Here is a 27,091-nt window from a genome sequence, read left to right as displayed (position 1 = left end):
TATTCACTATAACAGAGTCCCTTGTCCCAGTCCTTCCCCGCTCCATTTCTTCCTTGGTCAGGTAAGACAACTATAGCCTCCTCAGAGGCGAGAGTGGGGCTCGTCTCATTCAAATTATACAGCTACGGGCTTCCCTGGTGGCGCAGTGGTTGAGAATCTGCCTGCTAATGCAGTGGACACGGGTTCGAGCCCTGGTCTGGGAAGATCCCACATGCCGTGGAGCAACTAGGCATGCGCCACAACTACTAAGCCTGCACTTCTGGAGCCTGTGCTCCGCAACAAGAGAGGCCGTAATAGTGAGAGGCTCACGCACCGCGATGAAGAGTGGCCCCCGCTTGCCACAACTAGAGAAAGCCCTCGCACAGAAACAAGACCCAACACAGCAAAAATAAATAAATTAATTAATAAACTCCTACCGCCAACATCTTCTAAAAAAAAAATTTTTTTACAGCTACTCATGTGCTGGTGGGATGTGGTGGTGGTGGGATGCTGATGGGGTGGAGGTGGGATTAATGTTGGGGAGGCAATTGCAGTGTTCCCCACAGATAGCTTTAAGACACTATGGTGGATATAAATTTCTTTAGATGTTGGTCTATAAAGAGATAAAAGAAAGACTTTGTGGTGTGGTTGAAAAAACTGTTGGGTTGGTTCCAGTTCTGCCCATGGGTATTTGCAATCCCTGAGATGTTCATTGATCTTTTTGAGACTCAGTGTCTTAGTGAGTGAGGAGGGGGTAATACTATTTGCCTTACTTACCCCCTAGGGTTGCTGTGAAGATCAAATCAGACAATATATGTGAAAGCACTTTGACATTTATAAAGTATTATACAAATGAAAGATGTTGTCTGTTGCTTTAGCACTCAGAATAATTGAGATTTAAAGAAAGCCTACTGTGGTCAGAAGGCAGATTAGGATAAAAGAGTTGGTAAAACTCATTACTAATAAAAATTGTACTCAGAGTACATGCCTGAGGTATTAGCTCTGTGAATTAAATAGCACAGTTTTTCTCTGTTTCCTGTGAGAGCGTCCTTTTGGGTGCCTCTGTGTACAGCGCTTGGAGTTTCCAGTACTCCGATCTGCTTCCTTTGAGTCAGCCATCTACCATCTGCCCGCATGCTTCTGGGCAGCCAGATTGCCTCCTGAAATCTGATCATCCCCAGTCTCCCTTCAGAAGCCACACTTCTTTTTCAATTAGAAGGACTGCTCCACCAAACTGTGAGCACTCTGTCCTCTTAATAACTCACTAGCTCCTGTCCGGCAAGGCAGAAGTACACTATGGTGACAAAGAGGCAGGACAGCTCTCTTTCTCTGCTGATTCATAACATTGTAGATATATCCCAAGTGTAATTGGAAGCTATTTAAGGGTGAGGATCATACACTGATGTTTTATGTTTAACCTTCAACCCAGTGCCTTACACAGTGTAGATACTCAGTAAATATTTGCTGAATTGATTTGCTAAGAAGTATATCAGGTAACTTGCTTTATGAAGGCTTTTAAGCCTAGATTATTAGGTTATTTATTTAATTATAGAACCAATATTCTATCTATTTAAATCTGGGATTATAGTGAAGCAAAGTCCTGCTTGGAGTAACACCTTGCTTTTCTCCTTATATTACTTGCTTTTATACCCTGCTTGTGGCTGGGTTAGAAAGCAGGAATATGTACAAGACAAAGGAAGGAACTGAATTGGTTGGAGAAAAAGAATATTTAGTCCTTACTCTGGAATTTAAAAGAATGAGAATGATCCCAGTGATGAAATACTTGAAATATTAAACTTTTGTTAATATCAAAAATTCTATACTGTCATATCACTCTTTTCTTGCCATTAGAGATCTGGTAAGGGATTCTAGCAAATTGGAAGTAGTCAGCAAAGTTGAAGCATTTAAATTCATAATCAAACTATCTTTTCAGGGTATTGTTGTTAAAGGTGGTTGATGTTTCTTAATGTGGTTTCTTTTTTAACTTCAAATTATAACAGCAACATTTTCAAAAAAGAAAAAGTGCATCCATAATTCCATCATCCTGATACTAATTTAATTTTTACCTATGTCTCCCAATCTTTGTCCAAATGTATAGATGTTTTATATATTTGTCTTTCTCCTGTGCGTGCCATTTTCATTTCTGAGTTGCCCTGGGAGGATTGTATCTGCCAGATGGGGGCTCAGAATTTCTGAATGGCTCCAAGAATTCTAATCTATGCTGCTGTAGAAATTGACCAGAATGGTCTGACATTACCGGGGGAGATATGTCCTCAAATCTAGAAGGACTGGGTGGGAGGCTGAAGTAGAATGGGACTATGGGCTTTAAGAAAGGGAGCAGGGGGCTTCCCTGGTGGTGCAGTGGTTGAGAGTCCGCCTGCCGATGCAGCGGACACGGGTTCGTGCCCCGGTCCGGGAGGATCCAACATGCCGCGGAGCGGCTGGGCCCGTGAGCCATGGCCGCTGAGCCTGCGCGTCCGGAGCCTGTGCTCCGCAACGGGAGAGGCCACGGCAGTGAGAGGCCCGTGTACCGCAAAAAAAAAAAAAAAAAAAAAAAAAAGAAAGGGAGCAGCAACCTCATGGGAAAAGGAATGAAGATTAGGTTTTATAAGGAAAGATGTAGGTAGGTATTTAAGTAAAATAATTTCAGATGCCATGAAGGTCTCTCTTCCCATCCAACCAAAACAAGCAAGAAACAAAAAATAGAAACCCAACCAAAGTAATCAATCACCACAATAAAAGCATCTCTAGTTAACATTAAAATAAAAGCATTACTAGTTAACAAATACTTGAAATTAGTTTAAGAAAGGGATAAGGTTTAAAAGAAAAAATTTTAAATATTGTAAGTTGTTGTAAGTTTTACTAAAGGGGCAAGAGAGGGTGGTCTTTGATAGGAATTGGGAGTTAGGGGCATGCTACAGCCCCTACGCTCTTTTCAAGGAAGAAACGGTAGTCGGAAAAATAAAAGGTATAGGACAAACCTCATCGATTCTCAATTTTGCTAGAGTCAGGTTCTTCTGGGTTACTTAGGGTCCAGAAGAAAGGATTGAGAGAAAGTGAAACGGCCAAATAGAAATCATCTGAAAACTGCGATAGAAAAGAATCTTGCCTGTTCGGACGCAAGCTGTGGTGAACTGCCTTGTGGAGATCTCTGGCGCTCAGGACTGTCACCGCCGGTCTGGGGAGTGGTTCAGGGCAGGGGAGGGCCCTGGCTGCGGACGAGGAGGATGCCCGCCTTCGGTTCCCAGCGCTCGTGGAGGTGTGCTGGGAGCGGGCGGCCCCGCGCACAGGTGGCCAGGGCCGCGCCAGCTGCGCGCCGCGCTCGCTCAGCTGGTGGGCCGCTAGGCGTCGCGCTGGAGCCGCGGTTGCCGGGGAGACCAAGCGGGGCGAGTGGGCGGCGCGGAGCCGAGCCGCAGCCGGGCTGCCGCCCAAGTAGCCGGGCGAGAGTTGCGGGGAGTGGATCCCCGGGCGGCGCGAGGGGCCGGCGGGTCCTGGGGCAGCGCGAGGTGGCCGTGGAGCCGCGGGGCAAGGCCGGCGAGCCCGGGACGCACCTGGTCGCAGCTCAGCCTCCGCGGAGCCGGAGGGCGCGGGTGCCGCACTTGCCTCGTTTGCGGCTCCCACCGTCCCAGCCCCGCCGGGCGGACTGCGGCCGGGCGGCGGGTCTGGGAGGTCCGGACTGCCCCGAGAGCTCAGAGAGCCCGGCCCGCTCCTCCGCTGCCGCGACGAGGAGCCGGGCGGGCGGCGGGCGCGCTCCCCGCGGCCCCGGAATGACTTGTCGGGGCTCCCCTCTGGCGCCTTTGCTGCTCCTCTCTCTGCACGGTGAGTAGCCCTCCCCTCCCCTCCCGGTGGGGCCTGGCGGGGCCGGTGGGCCGGGGGAGGCTTTCCGCGACGCAGACAGCTTTCTCGCCAGGGCCGGTCTTGGAGCCCAACTTTCTCGGGGGCCATATTCGTTGCTGTCGGCCGAGGCTCCCGCGCCCACGCGGCGGCTGCTGCCCAGGCGGCGCCCCCTGCCTCGGTCCGCGGTCCCCGCACTGCTCAGGTGTTCCGATCCAGAGGTAACTACACCCGCCACCCGGTTACCGCCGGTCCTGAACACGGCTCTGACTCCGACCCCGCTCTTTGCCCCTTTTAGACAACGAACTCCCTTACTTACTGGGTCCAGGGAGAAACGGGATTTAGAATCGTTTCCAATGTCAGGCGGCTGCAGGAAAACTGGAGATGCTTTTAAAATAATTTGGAAAACTTTAAATTGTAGCTTTCCCCAAATCTTTAACGAGCATATGTAGGTTATGACGGAAAATGTGGTCTTTATTTTAAAAAATAACAACGGTGTGCTACACTAGATTAGAAAACAAGAATTTATTATTTTTTTAATAGTCTAGTTTCTTACCCAAGGGATTTAAATCGACTTACAAAAATACATAGAACATAGCAACATAAGAACAAAAGAAATAAACATGTTTAATTTTCTTATTAACTGTCTTTAAAAAAATCTATTTAAGTTTAATTTTCTAATTTCTACTTAATCTTTCTTATATTTTATTTTCTATGAATAGTCGTCATATTTAGATCCTGATTTTCATTTTATACACTGCCCTTTCTTTTTGTGTGTCCTGTCCTATGGAATCAAGTTTTCTGTTCCATTTAATTGATTGTTGAGATTTACTGAGATTCATTCTGAAGGCTTTTATTTAAAAAACAGGTTAACTGATTTATGGAGTATTGTGGTTAATACAGTTTCTTTCTGGAGATCAGTATGTTTCCCATAATTTTAGTTTCACTGATAGTGTACCCATAGATCTTGAAGTAACCTAATTTTAGCCGACTTAAATTGTACAAATTCAATTTAAGGGATCCATAGGAGTAATAGAAGGAAATAATCAAAATTACAGATAACTTCTCTGGACTTCATTAGGTATATATTTAGTGATGATGTGTAGATAATAAAGTGACATCAGTATGTGCATTATGTAAACTTGTGCTTCTAAATTAATTTTGTCTGGTTACTGCTTTGAGAGGGCCAACATTTTTCTCCGTCCTTCCTTTAGGTATGAAATAAGATAGAGTAAATGGGCTTTTAAATAATCCCTTGGACATAACTGAAATTATTATAAATATTACTATAAGAACAACTGAAATTTTTGGTAAAAAATTGGGTTGTTAACCTTTGTATATTACAATAAATGCCACCCTCTTCTTGTAAATAGCATTTGTGTATGGTTTGTTTTTGAATTGTTAGGCAATACTTTTAAAGAGTTGATGAAATTTGCAGAATCAGCCTTACAAGGTCATCTGATGTGTTTCTTTTCCTTCAGCAGAACTATTCCTAAACCATACTAGGATGTTTTTAAAGACTTCCAAGGACATTTCAGCCTTCGTGGTAATCTATTCTGTAGAGGCACTTTTCACCCTCAAAAAATGTGTTCATTTGTTCAGCAAGTGTTTACTGAGCTCCCACTCTGGGCACTTGGGTGTCTGGTGGGGCAGGATGGTGGTGGAAGACAAAGATGCACGAGAGTTTGTCCACAGCCTGTAAGGAGTTCGCAGTTTTAAAACAAACTGTAAGCATGCACAAGTGATTTATGATACAAGGAGTATATGATGAGTGCCATTTTTTGTTGGTGGTATCAAGGGAGAGTTCGTGGAAAAGTTTCCTTTTGATCTGGACTTTGAATGAGTAGAATTTGAATTGGCTGAGATGAGAGTGTTTGGCTTTCCTAGCCAAAGGAACAGCCTGGCTGTAGGATATGAAGTGGAAAGTGCAGGGGCATATTCTGGAAAGGCCAGGCTTGTAGCTGCTGGAGCAGGAGATGTATATGCGAGGCAGAAAGGGCTAAAAAGGTAGTAAAAGGATGGTAGAGAACGTTGAATACTGACTTTGGGCTTTATTCAGTGGGCCATGGGTAGGCCACTGACACTGTTTCCATAAGATGGGGAGGGGATGAGGATGAACAGCTGTTGAGTGCCCAGCATAACAGTTTCCAGGAGGGTACCATGTCCTGACTGTGTTAAGTTCTTGAACCAGTCAATGGTAAAGTTGGAGTGAATGAACTAAGGCCCATTCCTAGGACTTGCAATGTGGAATGAGGGGAAGAGTGGATATCGGGTGGAACAAAGCTGGGTCCATTATGAAGGGAGAAAAGGGAAATGGATGCTAGGTAAATAACCATTATAGTAGTGGCCAGTACAATGGGAGAATGCACCAAAGGTAGAAATAGGCTCTTACAGTTTTGAGAAAATGGTTGTCAAGAAATTTCTGTTTTTATTTCTGTTTAAATCTCTGTGGAGTAACTTCAAGGGGAATTTGAATTGAAAAGTTGACTTCTGTATAGTTCTACCAGTGGGTTAGATATATCTAAAGCATTTCTTGTATTACTTCTGATTCCTTGAAATAGCAGGTAACCTTCCAGAATCTGAGAAAAATATATAAAAGATGACATAAAATGAAAAGAATTATGAGCTCCGATTGTTAGCATTATGAAAAATTTATTGTAAACTCCCATTTCTTACATCTAACTTGAATTATGGAACTGCTTTGGAAGGAGTCACTTCTTATAAAAATTTGTAGTTTGACCTACATGAAAGGTGACAGCCACTGGATGAAAATTTTAGAGAAATTAAGTTCAGTATTCAACATGGACTACTCAGGAAGCAATTTAAATATTAAATCACCAAGCGCTTTAAAAATGTTATGCTTAGAACTGTTGTCAGACCCAAGGTAATGATGCAGTGGGTAAAGACTTCTCCCCACAGTAACAGTATGTGGCACATTTTCACATGTGTTTTCATACTTCGATAGTGGAAGCATTTATATTGAAAATTCTCATTTGAATCTTTATACTTAAGCCATGTGATTTAGTGTCAAACAAGGTGACGTGCTGGTACACAAGATTCTTTAGTTGCTCTGAGTTATACAGAACACTGGTGTGGGATTGAAAGTTGGGAAAATTGTGGCGTTCCCCTAATTTCTCATCTAGAGCTGGACTATTTAGAATAGGGATTCTGAATCTATTGTTATCTACACCAGTGGTACCAGTTTACATGTTAGGCAGTTTGAGGTAGGATTGCTGACTTTCTAGTAGTCTGATGACCTCAAGTGAACCCTGTCCCCTCAATTTCTTCCTCCTTTGTTTGATGAGGACTCCCTGGCACTTACACATCTAAACCCTGTGTTTTGAGGGCAGCCTTAGACCATCTGGAGGCTCTGAAATCCTCCCTTGATCGTACTTTGAGAGAAGCTAGTTTAAGAGACGCTGTCTGTTCTTGGGTGATATTCAAAACGCCATCTGATTTGAGCTGATTTTGGTCTTAAAAATGGAAAGTTAATTAGTTTACTTATTAAGCTGATCTTACTAAACTGGAAGGATTTCTTCCTGTTAAACTTTGGGTAATTGATTTCCTCTGTACCTGGTTTCCTACCACGTAAGAAAGAGACTGTAGTGGTAGTTTGCCTCTGTGATGGTTTTAAAATTTCAGAAATGTGAAGTCAGTCAGTGTTTCCTAATTTTACAAATGATAGGCTCAGTCATTGATCTGATACCAGTTCATCATTACCGTTATTGGGTACTACATAGGTGCTATATGGTGTGGCTCTGCCTCACTCGTGTTATAGGAAGGTCACATTTTCATAAATATCATTAATTTTTTATTTTTATAGAACAGTATTAAACCAACGCAATTTGCCAATGTGAACAAGTAGTCTATTCAATAAAAAATTCTTAGAAGTTGTCTACTTACTGGTTTCTCTTCAGTTATCATTTTCATCTTGGGAGAGGTAACAAACTGACAAGGTTAGATGCATACTTTTATTTAGAAAAGCATTGTGGGTAAAGAGATCCCAGAAGCGCTGAGTTCAGGAAATTCTTGTACCACAGAACATTTTTTGGAAGAATCTTCAGAGAATTAGGTTAGCATTAATGGCTAATAACGATAGTGGATCAGGATTTAGGGTTGGGATAGATGGTTAAAGTATAATAGGTTTGTGGGATTGGAAATTCAATATTGTTTTTTCATGGAGGGTCACAACTATGTAATAACACAATTTGACATTGTGAATGTCACTCTAATGTAATGGGCCTACTTCTGGGCCATTCTTAAAAGACTCATTAATCCAAATTTTTTTTAAAAATGAAAAGAAATTTAAAATTCCATCAAAGTCTGTTGAAGATCACACCAGTGGAAACTTAAGAAATGTTCAAATGTAGAGTTTGAGCTTTATCCACCTTTGCCCAAAGTGTCCCTGTTCGCAGCAGTAGCTCATGTAAAATCTGTTCTCTCACTCCTGTTTTCTCATTAATGTTGATTCTTTTCTCTCCTCATCCTCCCCTTCCGTTTTGGAGAATGTTATGTTCTTTTAGTAGCATCAGATTCTTCCTAGGTAAATAAATCTAGCCAGTCATAGCTCCTTTCAGTTATTCAGCTCTACCTATTCCAGGATTGACATTAAAAAAAACAAACCCTGCAGCCAACCAGACAGAACCAGAAATCCCCTTAGAAGCTAGAATTGGTGGGGGTGTATGAGAGTGTGGACATAGTTCTATGCTAACAGTTTTCCCTTGTTCCATGAGGTTAATTTTATGATATAATTATGGGTGTGTATATATGTATGTGTGTACATTTTCCCTAAAAGACAGTACCATGCCTGGCACAGAATAAATGCTCAGTAGATAATTGTGACTGAATGAGTGAGTGGTTACAAAAGCAGGTGGTACTCCCGTGTGCTTGGAGTACCTGAAAAGAATGCTTTCTTTTTCTTTTAAAGGAAAAGAGAATTTCATTAAAATTTTCCTTAAGGATTTGGTTTGGCTATCAGCTTCAACTAATCTTTAAACCTTGCTGTATGTTTTGTGGAATAGAGGTGCTAGAGTTCTATTTTCATAGTCTTTTCAAATTCTATGATTTTAGAAGTTTATTTAGAAATGCTGTATTCACATATCTTTTAAAATTGATTCTTAGCTTATCTTTAATCCTAAAACTTTGAAGTTGTCCAATTTGAGACAGTTTTTTCTTAAGGAATTTCTGAAGGTTTTGCTCCACGTAGTGAAGAATGATGTTAGACTTTTAGGAATCCATTTAGAACCTCGAAGTTTCCCATTTACGTCACTGGTATTCTTTGTCCTGAGGGCCTGTGTGTTAGAACTAGTCTCCCAAGAATGGAGATAATTAATTAAAATTACTCCTCATGTGGTCTAAGCCCTCTCTCCCCTTCCCCACATCATGTGTATAAAGTACTAGAGAAGCTTTTTTTAGAAAAAGGAGCATTAACTCAGTCAGCCTCATGTGGGAGGCGTTATAACCTCCTCCTGGTGGAGATTGCTAGTTGTCTTCCCCGCCCATTCCCTTTCCGTCCTTTGAAGGCTATGTATTTCCAGCCATAGTTTCTTCCAGCTGTGATTCATTCCTTTATGGACCATGCTCTCAGTCTGCAGTGATGTTTTATAGCTCTCAAAATGTCCAAAGTCTTCTACTAATCATAACTGCATCCTCAACAGTGTGTTTGCAGATGCCTTAAGTATCATCATCATTTATTTCTACTTTTTTTAACATCTTTATTGGGGTATAATTGCTTTACAATGGTGTATTAGTTTCTGCTTTATAACAACGTGAATCAGCTATACATATACATATATTCCCATGTCTTCTCCCTCTTGCATCTCCCTCCCATCCTCCCTATCCCACCCCTCTAGGTGGTCACAAAGCACCGAGCTGATCTCCCTGTGCTATGCGGCTGCTTCCCACTAGCTATCTGTTTTACATTTGGTAGTGTATATATGTCCATGCCACTCTCTTACTTCGTCCCAGCTTACCTTTCCCTCTCACCGTGTCCTCAAGTCCATTCTCTACATCTTGTGTCTTTACTCCTGTCCTGCCCCTAGGTTCTTCAGAACCATTTTTTTTTTTAGATTCCATATATGTGTGTTAGCATACAGTATTTGTTTTTCTCTTTCTGACTTACTTCACTCTGTATGACAGACTCTAGGTCCACTCACCTCACTAAAAATAACTCAACTTCGTTTCTTTTTATGGCTGAGTAATATTCCATTGTATATATGTGCCACATGTTCTTTATCCATTCATCTGTCGCTGGACACTTAGGTTGCTTCCATGTCCTGGCTATTGTAAATAGTGCTGCAATGAACATTGTGGTACATGACTCTTTTTGAATGATGGTTTTCTCAGGGTATATGCCCAGTAGTGGGATTGCTGGGTCGTATGGTAGTTCTATTTTTAGTTTTTTAAGGAACCTCCATACTGTTCTCCATAGTGGCTGTATCAATTTACATTCCCACCAACAGTACAAGAGGGTTCCCTTTTCTCCACACCCTCTTCAGCATTTATTGTTTGTAGATTTTTGGATGATGGCCATTCTGACTGGTGTGAGGTGATAACCTCATTGTAGTTTTGATTTGCATTTCTCTAATGATTAGTGATGTTGAGCATCCTTTCATGTGTTTGTTGGCAATCATATATCTTCTTTGGAGAAATGTCTATTTAGGTCTTCTACCCATTTTTGGATTGGGTTGTTTGTTTTCTTGATATTGAGGTGCATGAGCTGCTTGTAAATTTTGGAGATTAATCCTTTGTCAGTTGCTTCATTTGCAAATATTTTCTCCCATTCTGAGAGTTGTCTTTTTGTCTTGTTTATATTTTCCTTTGCTGTGCAAAAGCTTTGAAGTTTCATTAGGTCCTATTTGTTTATTTTTGTTTTTATTTCCATTTCTCTAGGAGACGGGTCAAAAAGGATCTTGCTGTGATTTATGTCATAGAGTGTTCTGCCTATGTTTTCCCCTAAGATCATGTTTGGCCTTACATTAAGGTCTTTAATCCGTTTTGAGTTTATTTTTGTGTATGGTGTTAGGGAGTGTTCTAATTTCATTCTTTTACATGTAGCTGTCCAGTTTTCCCAGCACCACTTATTGAAGAGGCTTTCTTTTCTCCATTGTATATTCTTGCCTCCTTTATCAAAAATAAGATGGCCGTATGTGCGTGGGTTTTCCTCTGGGCTTTCTATCCTGTTCCATTGATCTATGTTTCTGTTTTTGTGCCAGTACCATACTGTCTTGATTACTGTAGCTTTGTAGTATAGTCTGAAGTCAAGTCCAGGAGCCTGATTCCTGCAGTTCCATTTTTCTTTCTCAAGATTGCTTTGGCTATTCGGGGTCTTTCGCATCATCATTTAAGTATCATCAATTGTAAGTATCATTATACTAATCTTTGTTTCTTTGGACCATGCTCATCACTATCAGTTATACAACTTTTAACAGCCCCTGTTGGTCAAGTTCATTTGCCAGAACACAAAATACATGGCAAAAAGAGAGGCTGAAGTGTAGTGAACATCGCTTGTTGCAGAACATATTCAAATCAGGCTAACATTTTATGCTTTCATTGGTTGAGAAAGTTTGTAGTACATTTCACTTATGCGTATTGCCCACGTATAAGTACAGATTGCTGTACTTGCACTTGTTGGCCAAGACTTAAGGCAGTAAGAAAAACACATGAAAAATGTGTTAACAGTACACTGCAAAGATTCTCAAACTTTTTGGCGTTAAAGATTATTGAGACCTTAATGATTATAGAGGACCAGAAGAGCTTTTGTTTATGTGGGTATGTCTATCAATATTTACCATATTGGAAACTAAAAATGAGAAAATTTAAAAATATGTATTAATCAATTTAAAAACAACAATAATATATCCATTATATGTTGACATAGTATATTTCTATGACAAGTAAGAATTTTTCCAAAACCAAAAAATATGAGCAAGAAGAGTGGCATTGTTTTACATTTTTGGAAAACTCTTAAATGTCTGGCTCATTAGAAGACAGCTGGATTCTCCTATCTGCTTCTGTATGCAGTTTATTATGAAGTGTTGTCTTCGTTTGGTTGAACTATATGAAGAATATCTAGCCTCACACAACTATGTATTTGGAAAAGGAAGGAGTATTTTGATAGCATTTTTAGATAATTTTGGTTATTCTTCTTTGATATTCTGCCAAAACACTTTAAGTGGTAGTAACTTAAAGACTGGTTGCAATGAAGAATCAGAAACCATATCAATAAACATTTCTTACTCCGTTATATTAAAGTCCACTTTAATAAATATTAAATATTGTACTTTAAATGGATCTTTTACTCATGTGTGATTTTTTGGTAACATTATTCATTGATTATTCAGTTGAATAATTATTCGGTTGAATAATAATATTCAGAAAATATTGGTTCACTTATGCAGACCATACAAATGTTGACATGTATTACATTTTATAAAATGTAAAAAAATAATCACATGTTAATATCACCATTGATCTCACCAGAACAGCCTTTAAGTATTGGGAAGCCATTAAGCTCACAATGGCAGATTCAAGCTTTCCAAATTTTACTATTTACTCAAATTTTATCTTTGGCAACAAACAGTTATCAGTTATTTCCCTTGAAGTGAGAGTCTTACTTTGTTCAATTTTGAGAAAATGTCATCCAGGTACCTAAGTCTGGATGATTAGTCTGTCAGTTGTTCTTTCAAGTACAAGTCCTGATCCGTGGAAAAAGCGAATAGTTGAGTTAGCCTTGAGCTCCAGCAGCTGCCCCAGCGCTTCTCCTTGGGACACCATTTGGCTCTGGTAGCCACATATGAGATTCATGTTTCATTCTGCCCATTCGGTCACACAGAATATTAGAAAAGGTCAAGATGTAATGAAACTGCTGTTGTTGCTTCACAAAGACATTTTTTTAAAACTGGTTTTCCTTTCTTAACTGTGAGTGCGTGATGGTGATGACTACAATAACTTCTCCCACGGTTTCGTGACAGTGGCTTGACTTGTGCCAAGGCACCAGCAGTTTTACCCACCACTGCTTCTGCACCATCCGTGCAAATGTTAACTCAGGCAAAGAGGCAGATAACACTTTACCATTATTAAGAAAAAAGCTTTTACCTCATGGACTTTCTGTCAGGATCTGGGAGACCCCCGTGGGTCTGTGGACTAGACTTGAAATGCTGGTGTACTGTGATGGGATGTTAGTTTCTTTTTTTAAAAAAGTGTTTTAGAGACAAATAGCCACACAATTATTCTATGTTATGGGGGATGGCATTAAATGGAGAATGCATGCATTAAAAAAAAAAATAAACATTTAAAATTCTTTATTTTTGTATGATAATTTTTTAAATTATAAAAGTAACATATCCTAAAAATTCAGACAATGCAGAAGTGTTTAAGAATTGACTCAAACCCATCTCCACCCACCGAATTCTCTGCTTTTACTGTGCATTGTTCTGGACCTTTCTGTAACCACAAACAAAGCCTGCATGCACATGTAATTTTTTTTAAAAAATAAATAATGCCATAAATACTGTTCTGCAACTTATTTTTAAAACGTAACAATTTAGGGCTTCCCTGGTGGCGCAGTGGTTGAGAGTCCGCCTGCCGATGCAGGGGACACGGGTTCGTGCCCCGGTCCGGGAAGATCCCGCATGCGGCGGAGCGGCTGGGCCCATGAGCCATGGCCGCTGAGCCTGCGCGTCCGGAGCCTGTGCTCCACAACGGGAGAGGCCACAACAGTGAGAGGTCCGCGTACCGCAAAAAAACACACAAAAAAACAAAAAAAAATAACAATTTAATATGGGTATCTTACCACATCTGTTACATGGATCTACCTCATTCTTTTTAGTGACCATTTAGTATTTCACAGCATGTATATACTGTAATTTATTTAGCTGTTTCCCCATTATTGGATATTTATGTTGTTTCTGATTTCTTGATATTAATGATGTAGTAAACATCTTTGTACATATAACCTATAAATTTGTGTAGGTATTTTTGTAGTCTGGGTTGCCCAAAATGGAATTTTTTGGATGTACACATTTAGCATTTGGGGGGAGACGAGCATTGTGTAAAAGTTCATGGGTTTGTATAATCAGACAGGTTGGGTTTGAGTTCCTGACTTATTTATTTGTTCTATGACTTTGGGAGTGTTATGATGTCCTGAGCTTGAGTCTGATTATCTTGTATCAGTGCGTTGAGAAGTACTAAATTAAATGAAATGACACATCTCTCAACTGCCTAGCATAGTGCCTGGCATATAGAAAATGCTTGGTTAGTAATAGTTACTGTTATAAGTATTGCTAAGCCCCAACTTGAGTCAGGAGGCAAGAATTCTATCCAGGGTTGTCAATGGAGGTGTGACCTGGGACGCATGATACAGCTCTACAGGCCTGCTTTCATCTGCAAAATGAGGGATTAGGTAGGGTAATCTCTTCTTTTCCAGCTCTGTGATCTCATGATTCTTTAACTTGGCTTCCAAGTATTGAGAATTCTGAGATTCATAAACTCACTGCCTACTGTGTTTTCTTGGTAAGTATGGTTTGTCTTCAGATCATTAAATTTTTCCTGAAACTAAAACACACTAGTAGAGAAGGTTCTTGAGGTTTGTACTCCAAAATAGTTATAGAAACTTAAATATGATTCATTTTCATGAAAATATTTTCTGAAAATGTGACTTTTTTACGTGGGCCTCTCACTGTTGTGGCCTCTCCCGTTGCGGAGCACAGGCTCCGGACGCGCAGGCTCAGCGGCCATGGCTCACGGGCCCAGCCGCTCCACGGCATGTGGGATCTTCCCGGACCGGGGCACGAACCCGTGTCCCCTGCATCGGCAGGTGGACTCTCAACCACTGCGCCACCAGGGAAGCCCCTGAAAATGTGACTTTTAATTCTTCCTAATTCGTGATTTCACTGTCCTCAGAGCAAGACATGTTTCAGTTGCCCTTTGATATCTCCAGTTTCAGTGTTAACATTTGCACTTCTTTGGACAAATGAATTGTGCTCTTCCCTCCTCCCTCCCTGGTTACTTCGAATCCAGGGGGTTGAGTTGTCTTTCTCATTAATAAGAAAGTGCAATGTTGTGAGCCACTGGGAGCTGGACCAGTAAGGTCTCTTAGAGCCCTTTAATTCCATAATGTCCTTGATCTGATGAAGCCGCTCAGTAAATCTCTTCACAATTTCCACCACCAAGCCATCTGCCTGCATTGAAATAAATCAAATCTGCTTATTCCGTCAACGTCTAACGAATATTCTATAAACTGATGATGATGACCATGAACACGAAAATAATTTGCAATCTTGAGCACTTCCTCTTGAATTCTCATCTCAGATTCTCTTGACCTAGTGGAAGTTGGCCTGCCAGCTTTCTGTTTGACTTGAGAAAGAGGGTAGTGGAGCCCTTTCCCTAACTCCTTGTGGTGTAGTTATCCCAGGTACAGTGAGTGCACTTCTTCAGCTTTTCCACATTCAGATTAAACTTCACAAAACCTTTACTTGCCTTTCTACTTCATATATGCTTGCTAATATGTAAACACACACATAGTTATCTAATTTTATATGCGGCAGTTTGTATATATACGTGTGTGATGTGTGTGTATATGTGTACACACACACATACACATGCATATATTTATAATTAAACCTCAGGCAGACTGATTTTATGTGTGGCCCAAGCTTCTGGTGTTGTCCAGACTTTGGAGACTGTGGCAGTCATGCTGTACCAGTGCATGATCCCATCTGACACCACCGACTCTAAACTGTTTCTTCTCAGCGTTCTTAATTTCTTGCTCTCCTTTCTTTCCTCACCACCTTCCTTAATTTAGATCCTTATCATTTTAAGTTTACAGTATTCTGACAGTTTTCTAGCGGGTCTTTATTTCACCTTTCTTCTCTTTGATCCATGCTTTTGTCTCTGCCAGGTTGCTTTTCTGTCAAACACTGTTTTCATTATATTTCTCCCTTCCATCAACAGCAATAACAACCGCAGACTCTGAAAATCTTTAGTAGTTACTCAGCCTTTTCCTTTATGGAACTAAGTTTACAGTAGCTTCCCACTTTCTTCTGACATGTTCCTGCTGCCTTTCTAGAATTTATACGTTGTTCAGTCCACTGAAGAACGATGACATACAGAGTTATTTTTTGGATTATATTTCAAACTTGTTAAACTTATTAGAAAAGAGAATAGTGACAGGACAGTGTAATATACACAAAAATAGTGTAGAAATATTGAGTACTACTTAGTGAATTATCGTAAGTCATATACTTAGGTAACCATCATCTAGATGCAGTGGCATGCATTGCCCACACCCAATAGCCCCAAAAGACCGTCTCAATCATCCTACCATTCCCTGCTCCCCAAAGGTAACCACTTTTTTTTTTTTTTTTGCGGTACGCGGACCTCTCACTGTTGTGGCCTCTCCCGTTGCGGAGCACAGGCTCTGGACACGCAGGCTCAGCGGCCGTGGCTCACGGGCCCAGCCACTCCACGGCATGTGGGACCCTCCCGGACCGGGACACGAACCCGTGTCCCCTGCATCGGCAGGCGGACTCTCAACCACTGCACCACCAGGGAAGCCCTCTTCTCTCCTTTTTCGTTATCTCCCTCTTCCTCCTCTGTTGCCACTGCCATCTTTGCCATCATTGTCTCCGTCTCCTTCATTAATATCATCCTCATCGTCTGGAACTGAGGTTAGATTCTGACTCTCATGATCTTAATTTTACCATTATATAGTACTCTCCTTTAAAAATAATAATTTTAGTCTTATAATAGTATTTTATATTGCTGAGTACCTCGCATCATAACACCACCACCTTACATTTGTTTTGTACCAGGAATTTTAACCCATGGTCCAAAAATGGTTTTCAGAGATGTCACAGAAATTTTTGTGTTGTACACATTTGGTATTTTTCTTGGTGAGAACATTTCAACTTTTAAAAGTATATTTTTTCATTTTCCAATGAACTGTTGAGAAACCTACTCTATGTACACCACTGTACGAGGCATTGTGGGTCATACAGAGTATTCAGTATGGTACCTGGTCTTAAAGAACTTAACACACATGTAACTATAGGTAAAACTGTAAGCGCAGTTACAACTTGGAGATTTATGTGAATCAGAAAAGGAGTAATTGTGGAACCCTTGTTGTCAGAATCATGTGTGGAAGTTGAAGTGCAGATATGTGGTAGTTGAAGTGTCAGGCGCAAGAAGGTAGAGCCAGATAGTTAATGGCCTTGTGCACTGCCTGTCTGGTCTTCATCCCAGTTGATGAGGCAGAACACCTTTGTTTTTTCTTTATTCAGCAGTTTTTAAGGAAAAAATAAAACAAAAAAAAGGAGGGCTTATTATGCTCCAGGCATTTGGGGATAGAAAGATGAATAAGTGTAGGATTCCGTCTTCAGGACTCCATGAGTTTAGTCTAAAAGACAAACATGGTTCAGCTCATTATCATTTAATTTGTCACACTGATATGAATGCAGTGTTGTCTCCTGCTCAATCCTCATTCTTGTTTTGACCAAGCCATGTCATTTCCCTAGGTGGTATGGTTCTTGGGGTCTTCCAGCTCTGCAGCTGGTCACTTTCAGCATGTGCTGGAGTGATGTGGTGGAGGTAGTGGCAGAAGGCAGGTGGAGTCTGAGGCAGCGCTCCCGGTTCCCTAGGGCCTGCATGAAGTGTGTAAGAGACCTAGTAGTGCTTGTGTGTCCGGGTGATAGAGGTCTGAGGTTAGAATGAAGAAATCCATGTGTGTAGGGATTTCAAGATCAGAGGCAAATGGCCGGGACCCCTGAATAAGGATGGGAACCAGCACGTAGCCACCACTGTTCCCCATTCAACACCACCACCACCACTGGAAGGAACATCCCCACAGAGCACCAGTCTTAACTTACTGGTTATTAGTCTGGGAGTAGCGAGTTAAGATACTCCACAGCAGAGGCCAGTAAAGACCCGGAGGACTTTGTGTGGATATGAGGGCCAGCTTTCTTCTCTGCCTTGGGGTAGTTTGAGGACTCTGTCCTTCATGCCGTCAGATACCATCTTGAAGAAAAGCAGGACGAGGGGAAAGAAATCTGAAAGATGGAGCATTTATCTGAGCCATCCAAAAGAGACATCTATGAGATTACTTAAAGAAGGTGTTCAAATTATTGGAGCAGCCTTAGATGACCAGATTGGGCTGAATTGAGTTATCCCCCTCACCCCCCACTACACATCTGGTTTTGGGGTGGGTTGTTGGGAGGTGAGAAGTGGTAAGAAGATCCTATCAGTTTGAGAGAAAATAGACTGTTTCTTTGCACATGCTTATTTATTAACAAAGAAATGCAGACTTACTTATTGCTGTCCTCTTGGTAACATGTGGTTTAGATGCATGGCCAATCCCACAGAATCTAGGGTCCTCCTCTAGCCAGATGCACCCACCTTGAGCTTTGTCCTGGTTTTTAACTGAAGCTGACGTACCAACATGGCAGCAAATGTGTAAACAGTTGCAAGAACCGTATGACAGTGGTTTATTGAATCTCAATAAATGATCTTTTCAGAAAAGCCTCTTTATTTGCTTGATCACTTGGAGTGCTTTTAAAAAATACTTGGATCTGGCAGGCTTCTTCGATACTGAGGTGCCCACAGCGAACCGAATGTGGTTAAACAGCTTGGAACACTGGAGTTGAGTAGACTCTGGGCACATGTGCCAAAGGGTTGGCAAGCCAAGCCGTCCTGCCTCCAGTGCCAGCTCTGACAGGCTCCAGCTCTGCTGCTCCACCGCTTCTAGATGCCTCTCTAAGTCAACACATTTCTCCTGCTTTTAGTGTCCCAAGTTTCCAGTCTAGATGACAAATTTCCATTAAGGTCATAACTGCCATTATTTGGTACCCACCATGTGCCATGCATCACCCAGGCATTTTAGGTACATTTACTTGAAGATCCTTAAGACAAGCCTGTGAGCTAGATGAATATTAGCCCTGTTTCCAAGCGAGAAAGTTGACTGTGTGGTTGGAGAGTAGCGTGAATTTCAGTACCTGGAGTTAAGTGCCTGGAAGAGTAAGATAATATGTAAAGTGCCTAGTGCTGTGTCAGGCTCAGACAGTCAGTGACTGGATTACATTTTCTCTATTTTTATTTTTTTGCGATACGCGGGCCTCTCACTGTTGTGGCCTCTCCCGTTGCGGAGCACAGGCTCTGGATACACAGGCTCAGCGGCCATGGCTCACGGGCCCAGCCGCTCCGCGGCATGTGGGATCTTCCGGGACCGGGGCACGAACCCGTGTTCCCTGCATCGTCAGGCGGACTCTCAACCACTGCGCCACCAGGGAAGCCCACATTCTCTGTTTTAAGCTCTGACTTTTTGGTGATTTTGTCCCCATTCTAGGGCCTAACTGGAGAAGAATTTGGGGAACTTTTATATGAGCTGCGTGAGCAGGGCTTATAAAGACCTTTAGAACCCTAAGCGTGCAAAGATTACGGTGCCCTTCCTGTGAAGCTCAAAGTAAATCCTAAACTGTAAAGCAAGAGTCATCAAGTCGAGCACAGTTGTGATTTTTCCTTCAGGAGGACTGCTTTAATCTTTGTTCTGAAATATCAAATATCAACCTTAAAACACCCTCTCTCTCCCTCCTGCCTTGTTGGTGCCTTACGTATTTGTTTGGTGTGCCTGTGGGATAATACAGCATGAGCCATAAAAGAGTTGAGAACTTTGTTTTCATTTATTTCAAATAAGTTGGCATGGTAAATTATAAGTTCTCACATTCAAAGGGGAATGACTGAAAAATAATTATACCAAGAAGAAATTGTGCTTGGCCTTTGTGTTAGACACTGCAGGTGGTAGGATAGAAGTGCACAGCTCCTTTCCAGCCTTCACTGAGTTGACAATTTTCAAGGAGGGAAGGGAGGAAGCATTTTTTTGAATGCCTACTAGATACTAGCCCTTCAAATGTACATTATGTAATTAATCTTCATCACACCGTTGCATTATTTCCATTTTATAAACAAGGAAGAGTTAAATAAGGTCACACCTCTAGTTCCTTTTGGTATCCAAAACCTACCCTCTTCTTGCTTCAGGAAAAGGAGAGAAAGAAAGCACTGTCATTTCAACTTGAAATCCCCTTTCTTCCTCTTTCTTCTGGGCCTGGAAAATAAGGCTTATGCTTCTAGACCGAGGTTGGATGTCACCTTCCATGTGGTCTCCCTGAGTTGGCTTTTCCCCTCCCTATCTCCATAGAACGTTGTTCAGACGTTAGCCCGTCCTGTTTTCTGTAGTCTACACACTCTGCTTTGTTTAACCCCCCTCTTCCTTCCTTACCTTTAGGCACTGTGCCTGGTACACAGCCAGTGCTTAATAGATATTTGTTTCATAAATCATAAGTGATAATTGCATAGCTCAAGCTGTAAGAGCAACTGGACTTCAAAGAGACTTTATGGAACAGCAGGGAACTAGCAGAGTCTCGCAGTATCTGAATAGGATTTAGCCGAGCACTAGGGAGGCGAGACACAGCAGACTGGGGGAGGCTGAGTGTGGCGACAACATCAGAAGTGGTCACATGGAAAGGAGCATTGCTAGCTCCTGTTAGGAAGTAATGTGAGTTAAATTTGGATGCCACGTTTATTATTTCAGCTCTTTGAAAACTGCCCCAATGATATCTCTTTTCTTTTGTTTCCTCAAAATTAATTATCTTTTTGTAGCTATGGCAACTCATTTGAAGCTCTATTATGCTTGTAATCTGTACACATTGAACTATTTGCTTCAGCATTCTAAGCATTTTCCTGCATAGTCAATAATTCTATATTTACAATGTTCTCTTCCTTCTGGTGAAAATTGGCTTTTCGCTTTAGATTTCTAAAAAAGAATTAGGTTTGACAGCTTGACTAATGATTTACCATAAATGACCATCGTCTTTGTCACTAACATTCACGCCATTATTTGCTTATACTGACATATTTCTAGACTGTTTTTACTTTGAGAGCTTTGAACACATGACGCACACCACCCTGGTTTCCCTGATTCCCCTGGTTCCAAGGACCCCTACACCCTCACCCCTGAGGGTCCTACACCTCCCACCCTCCCTGTCGGGCTCCAGCAGCCCAGCGGGACACCTTTTGTGCCTCCTGCCTGGCTCTGTGGTCCAGCCGGTTACACTGTTTGTACCTGTTCTTCCCGTGTGCTGCTCATCCTGTTGCTAGCCTTCCCAGCTCAGCCTTTTTTCCTGGTTGTCTTTTATGTCCTGCTTCTTGGAGGAATTTTGCACCTGCACCCCAGCCCATCTAGGTAGACTAGATGGTCAGGTGGTTCCATGTTTTCTCCTCTTCTTTGGTCAGAGTATTGTTTAGGCTTTGAATCTTTTTCTTCATTGGAAAGTGAGGCACATGACACCTACCCCACTGAGTGATGAAGAGATGGCCCTAACACATGTGGTACATAGGAAGAGTCTGTAACTCTAAGTCCTTGTGTCGTCTTGAAATGCTTGTTCACTTATAATGTAGTGGTAGGTTAAGAATCATGTAACTGACACAGAAAGAAATTATGTTAAGAACTTAATTTTCCTTAAGTCATGGTAAAAGTGCTTTTTAAAGCTTTTACAACCTTTGGATTTATGTTTATGTTCTCCAGATAGATCAGTTTCTTTAGTGAAGTTACAACCTGTGCTGGGTTTCTGTCTCCGTAACACTTGCGGTTAGTTGTGTTAGATAAGCTGGATCTTACACAAGAATTTGAAACGGACTCCCGTTAGTTGTATGGTTTTTATTTCTAATTAAGTGACTCCCTGTTACTAAGAACAGTAATAAAAACTTTAAAAATTTCATCTGAGACAGTCATTGCTTAGTATTACTTATACCACAGTACCTTACAGTGGGAAGGTGTTCAGGAAAGGTTTATGGACCCAGGAAATGTTTATTTCGCTAACTGAGAAATAAACTTCTTTTTTGAGGGCTTTATTAAGAATTGCATCTGATGTTTATCACCGGTAATAAACATCATCCTCGATAATGCTTGTTTTTCATTTTCCTTTTACCTTATTTTTGTACTTTAGAAATGTAAAATTGTCCCATTTGAATTGTGTTTATTTTAAAAATACTTCTAGGTTGTTTTAGTACTTACTAAATATTTGTTTAACTTCCAATGTATATACTCATACGTTTTAGGGGTAATAAAAAGGTATATAAATAAATATTGATCCATTTGCTTCTGGGTTTAATGTTGCAAATTTCAGACTAGAAGGGGAAAACTTCTTACGCTTACGGTGGCTTTTTGTGAACATTTCTGCAGCTGTCGTACAGTTCCAGAACTGTATATCCGGAAAACACCTTTAGTCTCTGGTTTCTCTTCGTTGCTGACCTCTTTCTTCCTTCCCCTCTTGCCTCTATTCTGGCATATTCTGGTTGTATAATAAGAAACCCAGAGAGGTAAAATGTTAAGTGGTAAAGTTTGGACCGGAATCCAGGTTAATGCTCTTTCCAATAAAGGCAAATAATACAGCTAAGCAATGTTTCAGTTACTTTTTCTGTCTTGTTCACATTAATTTTAACCGCTTTAGGGTCAAACATCATCTCTTCCTAGGGTCTTTCTGTCTCTGTCACACCACCACCTCAACAAAATATTATACAAGAGGGCTTCCCTGGTGGCGTAGTGGTTGAGAGTCCGCCTGCCGATGCAGGGGACACGGGTTCGTGCCCCGGTCCGGAAAGATCCCACATGCCGCGGAGCGGCTGGGCCCGTGAGCCATGGCCGCTGAGTCTGCACGTCCGGAGCCTGTGCTCCGCAGCGGGAGAGGCCACAACGGTGAGAGGCCCACATACCAAAAAAAAAAAGAAAAAAAATATTATACAAGAAAATTGTACATATACCATGAGTGTACACAGGTGTGTATAAATAGCGCATGTGTTTGTATAATTGTGGTAGGATTATTTAAACACAGTGGAGATGTGTGCACATATATATATATATATACACACACACATATATATATGTGTATATATATGTGTGTGTGTGTGTGTGTGCATATATATATATATATATATATATGATACCCTGCGCTTACTACAATTATGCTTCTGTCATGTCCTCCTATTCCAGACTGGGTAAGACAAAACAGACAAGAAAATACGCAAATTTCATTTCAGAATCTGTAGCAGCTGGAGTGAACTCAAACAGATGGGCTTTTCCACCCTGATTATCCTAACTTCCTAAATTTAGAAATACATGCTTTAAAAAAATGTAAATTACCCCAGGGGGTGGTGTAGCACATGCCAGGCAGTGCTAACCAGTGCAAATAGATGTCATCTGCTGACTTAGATGAATCTCAGCTCCCACTTTTGTGTCTCTGTTATTTCTTTCCCTTTAGATTTGTTTTATGTCACTGCTTTCCTTTCTGAAAATGTAGTGTTACGCCTCTTTTCACATATAGGTTAATATTATTTAACATTGGTGCGATTTATATAGTGTCTTAAACCAAAATAGTGTTTAATCTGTCTTATTACTCAAAGTTCCTTCTAATTGGTGGAAGAGGATAGGAAAGAGACATTAGATGAGCAGTTTCTTGTATCTTACCTTTGCAGCTAACTAGCTGGGTGAATCTGGACAAGATACTTACTCTACCATCAAATGGGTGGACTGGACTCAGTGGTCTCTAACGTACCGTTCAGTTGTAAAGTTCTTTGTTTCTGAAAATTATCTGTATCTATAAATTATTTTGTGCAGTGTTGTGGCCTTAAAATCTAGCTCAGTGCCTGGCACATAGCAGGTGTTTAATAAACATTGTCAAAAGCATCAATACAGCCTTATATTTTCAGTTTTACAAAATTCATTGGGCAAATTGTTTTAGAACTAAGTGTTTTATAGCCACCCTGTCCCTATTAGAATAACTATGTATATTTCTCTCCTGTGTCTTATAGTTAAGTTGAGGAGATAACAGTCATCCAAGGACATAAAAAGCAATATCCAAATAAGTGAGGAGGTTTGTGAATATGCACATCACCTGCATTGGAATGTGAGTTGTATGGGGAATCACATTTTATGCAAATGAATATGTCGATAGAATCTCCTTTATTCCAAAGTTACAGGCGGGAAAGCAGACAACAACCTGTAAGTCCATCAACCAAGGGAAGTGGAATGATCAAGTTTGCAAGATGAGGTCAGAAATGAGTCCAGAAGCTTCATCTTAGGTGATGAGTAGGAGTTCAGGAAGTAAGGGGAAATGTTGAAGGGAGGGGGCCTGAGAGGGCCAGCCCTCTGGCAGAGAGAGTAGATGAGCAGAGTAACAGAGGCATAAAGTCGTCTGAGAGCGACGAGTAGTTCTGCATGCCTGGAGGGTAGGGTTCCCCGGGAGCAGAGGCCAGAGATGGGCCAGCAGGATAGGCCAGCACAGGGATCTGGACTACCTGGTGAACAGTGGGAAGCCATCCCAGGGTTTTCAGGAGGAATAACTTGCTCAGCTTTGCTCTTTTAGCAATTTGGCTTTAGCAGCAGAGTGGAGGATGGATTGGAAGTGGACCAGGAGGGAGATGGCGAGGTCAGCTAAGAGGCTGTTGTGGAAGCTCAAAATCATGTGAGGTTCATCATAAATGTTGATAAATTAAGTCCAAGAAGAGAGACATACTCTCAGTAAATCTTAAAAAAACTCAAAGCTTCCCTCCCCACAAAGTGAAGACTTGTAAAGAGAATATTTTCTTCTCAGAATGGGGGAAATGTAAGAAGGAAAAAGTGTTAAGTTTGTGGGAGTTTCATTAATATATGGATAAATGTGAATAATTGAAAGGTTATTAGTGTTGTATTGAGCCTGAAATCTAGGCATTTGTGTCTATGTTCTAGTTCTGTGGTTGGTGACCAGGCCAGACCTTAGAAGTCTAGATAGCATGATAGACAAATTCAGTTTCAGTAAAACAGTGTCCATCTGAGCACAAACTAAAACAAACCACTTTTTTACAGGGGGTATACAATTGTGAATACATCAAATAAAGCATGTAGAATCATAGTGTAGCCCTTATTTGGGAATTTCGTAAGGTTTGGGAAATGTCATAATGAATAATCCTGAAAATGGGAGGTCTTTGTGGTTTTTCTTTTCTCAAATTTGCCTTGAGTCACTAACCACTGATGGTTTGCCAGGTTCTCTGTATTTCTCAGAGGTCCCCAAGAATCTCTGACAATCTCTTGGCCTCAAGGGTCTTTTCAAAGATTCTAATTAAGTTGCATCTTCCACTTCCTGGAATGGATCCTCTCCCATCATCCTCTCCCTCCTCTTTCCCTTTACCTTAGACTCCCCAGTAGAAGTACATTAAGCTAAGTTAGCCCTTATTAACTGTAGCTTCCTTCCCACACCCCACGGGGAAATGGTTTTTAAAAAATTACGTCCCTTTTACTTAGGGTATTTTTGGTATGGAAATGAAACATGATTTATTTTTTTAGTTTGGTTGATGTAATTACAGCCTTTATTGAACCATGATTTCATGGAAGGTGGTAAGATGGTGAGTTGCCTATGACTAGGTCACTCGTCTTACTACAGAAAAAAGGCCCCCGAAGTGGGCATCGATGATTTTTTTAAAAATCCACTTTGATAAGGTACAGTTTGAGTACAAAACTCTGCATCCATTTTAAAGTACACAGTTCGATGACAGTTGTATAGACATCCATGGACCCACCACTGCTGTCAAGGTATGGAACATTTTTACTGCCTAAAGGTTATCTGTCTCATTTTGCATCCCTCCCTCCCTTCTTCTGCCTCTAGCCTCAGGAAACCACTGATCTCCTTGCTGCTACTGTGTGTAGGTTTGCATTTTATGGAATTTTTGTGAATGGAATCAAACAGTATGTACTCTTCTGTGTCTAGATTCTTTCACTCAGCATGAAGATTTTGCCATGTTGTTGTATGCATTGATTTGTTGCTTTTTTATTGTTGAATGGAACCCTTTTGCATGGATATACTACAACTTGTTTTTCCATTCTCCTATTGAGGAAAATTTGAGTTATTTCCAGTTTGGGGACTAATCTTGTATGAGTCTTTGTGTGAACACGTTTTCAGTCTTTTGGGGTAAATAATTTTACATGGAATGGTTGATGTTTAACTTTCTAAGGAAACTTGCCAAACTGTTTTCCAAAGCAGTTACCTCATTTGTTTTTTTTTACCCCACTACCAGTGTGTAAAAGTTTCAGTTGTTTCACATCATTGCCAAGACGTGGTGTGGTCAATCTTTTAAAATTCTGGCCATTCTAATGGATGTGTAGTGGTTTCTTGTGGTTTTAGTCTGTATTGCCATGATGACTAGTGATGTTGAGCATCTCTTCACTTGCTTAATGGCCATTTGTATCATTTCTTTAGGGAAGTGTTTGTTCAGACTCTATTGCCAATTTTTTAAAAATGGGGTGTTTGTCTTATTATTGAGTTGTAAGAGTTATTTATATATTCTGGATACCATTTTTCATCAAATATATGTATTGTAAATATTTTCTGCCTTTTTGTGGGTTGCCTTTTTACTTTATTAGTGGTGTCTTTTGAAGAGCAAAAGATTTTAATTTTGAAAAGTCCATTATAATTTTTTTCTTTTATGTTTTGTGCTTTTAGTGTCATAAGAAATGTCTACCAAAAGTTACAGATATTTTCTCCTATGTTTTCATCAGTGAGATTTATAGTTTTAGCTTTTACATAAATGTCTATGATCCGTTTGGAATTACTTTTTGTAATTCAAGGTTAGGTGAGAGTAGATGTTCATATTTATTTATTTATTTATTTTTGGCTGTGTTGGGTCTTCCTTGCTGTGCACAGGCTTTCTCTAGTTGCGGCGAGCGGAGCCTGCTCTTTGTTGTGGTGCAAGGGCTTCTCATTGTGGTGGCTTCTCTTGTTGCGGAGCATGGGCTCTAGGTGCGCAGGCTTCAGTAGTTGTGGCACACGGGCTCAGTAGTTGTGGCTTGTGGGCTCTAGAGCGCAGGCTCAGTAGTTGTAGTGCACGGGCTTAGTTGCTCCGTGGCATGTGGGATCTTCCTGGACTAGGGCTCAAACCCGTGTCCCCTGCGTTGGCAGGCAGATTCTTAACCACTGCACCACCAGGGAAGCTCCTTAGCTCATTTTTAACTAGTATCATTCCTCGAGTTCAAAATTATATTTACTTAAGGTGACCAGATGGCCTATTCTTTGCTACTGTTCTTGAGTATTGAGGTATTAAGAGAAGCATCTTGGTGTTTGCTAATGTAGGAATTCCTCCCATCTTTCTTGCCTTTCCCTGCCTTTCCCTTTCTTGTTGTGTTCATTATCTTTATTCCTTTTAAACAAGGCTGTTGGGAATCCCGGTTGAACCTCTGTGACCTCATGCATACTGCTTCGCCAGA

The 27,091-nt window shown here is 41.0% G+C and overlaps 1 protein-coding gene across 1 annotated transcript in view; it reads left to right on the top strand.

The window, feature by feature from the left end:
- Positions 1-3,431: 3,431 nt before the first annotated feature.
- IGSF11 (immunoglobulin superfamily member 11) overlaps positions 3,432-27,091 on the top strand; it is a 137,632-nt gene continuing 113,972 nt past the window's right edge. The window contains exon 1 of the mRNA XM_027105287.1: positions 3,432-3,798. The gene's annotated coding sequence lies outside the window, so the exon portion shown is untranslated. The remainder of the gene's footprint in view (positions 3,799-27,091) is intronic.

This window comes from Aethalodelphis obliquidens, unplaced genomic scaffold (assembly GCF_003676395.1).
Source record: "Aethalodelphis obliquidens isolate GAN/ISIS:26980383/991018 unplaced genomic scaffold, ASM367639v1 scaffold1, whole genome shotgun sequence".
Classification (NCBI taxonomy): Eukaryota; Metazoa; Chordata; class Mammalia; order Artiodactyla; family Delphinidae; genus Aethalodelphis; species Aethalodelphis obliquidens.
Note: the sequence above shows the minus strand (reverse complement) of the source record. Positions and strands in the feature narration are given on the sequence as shown.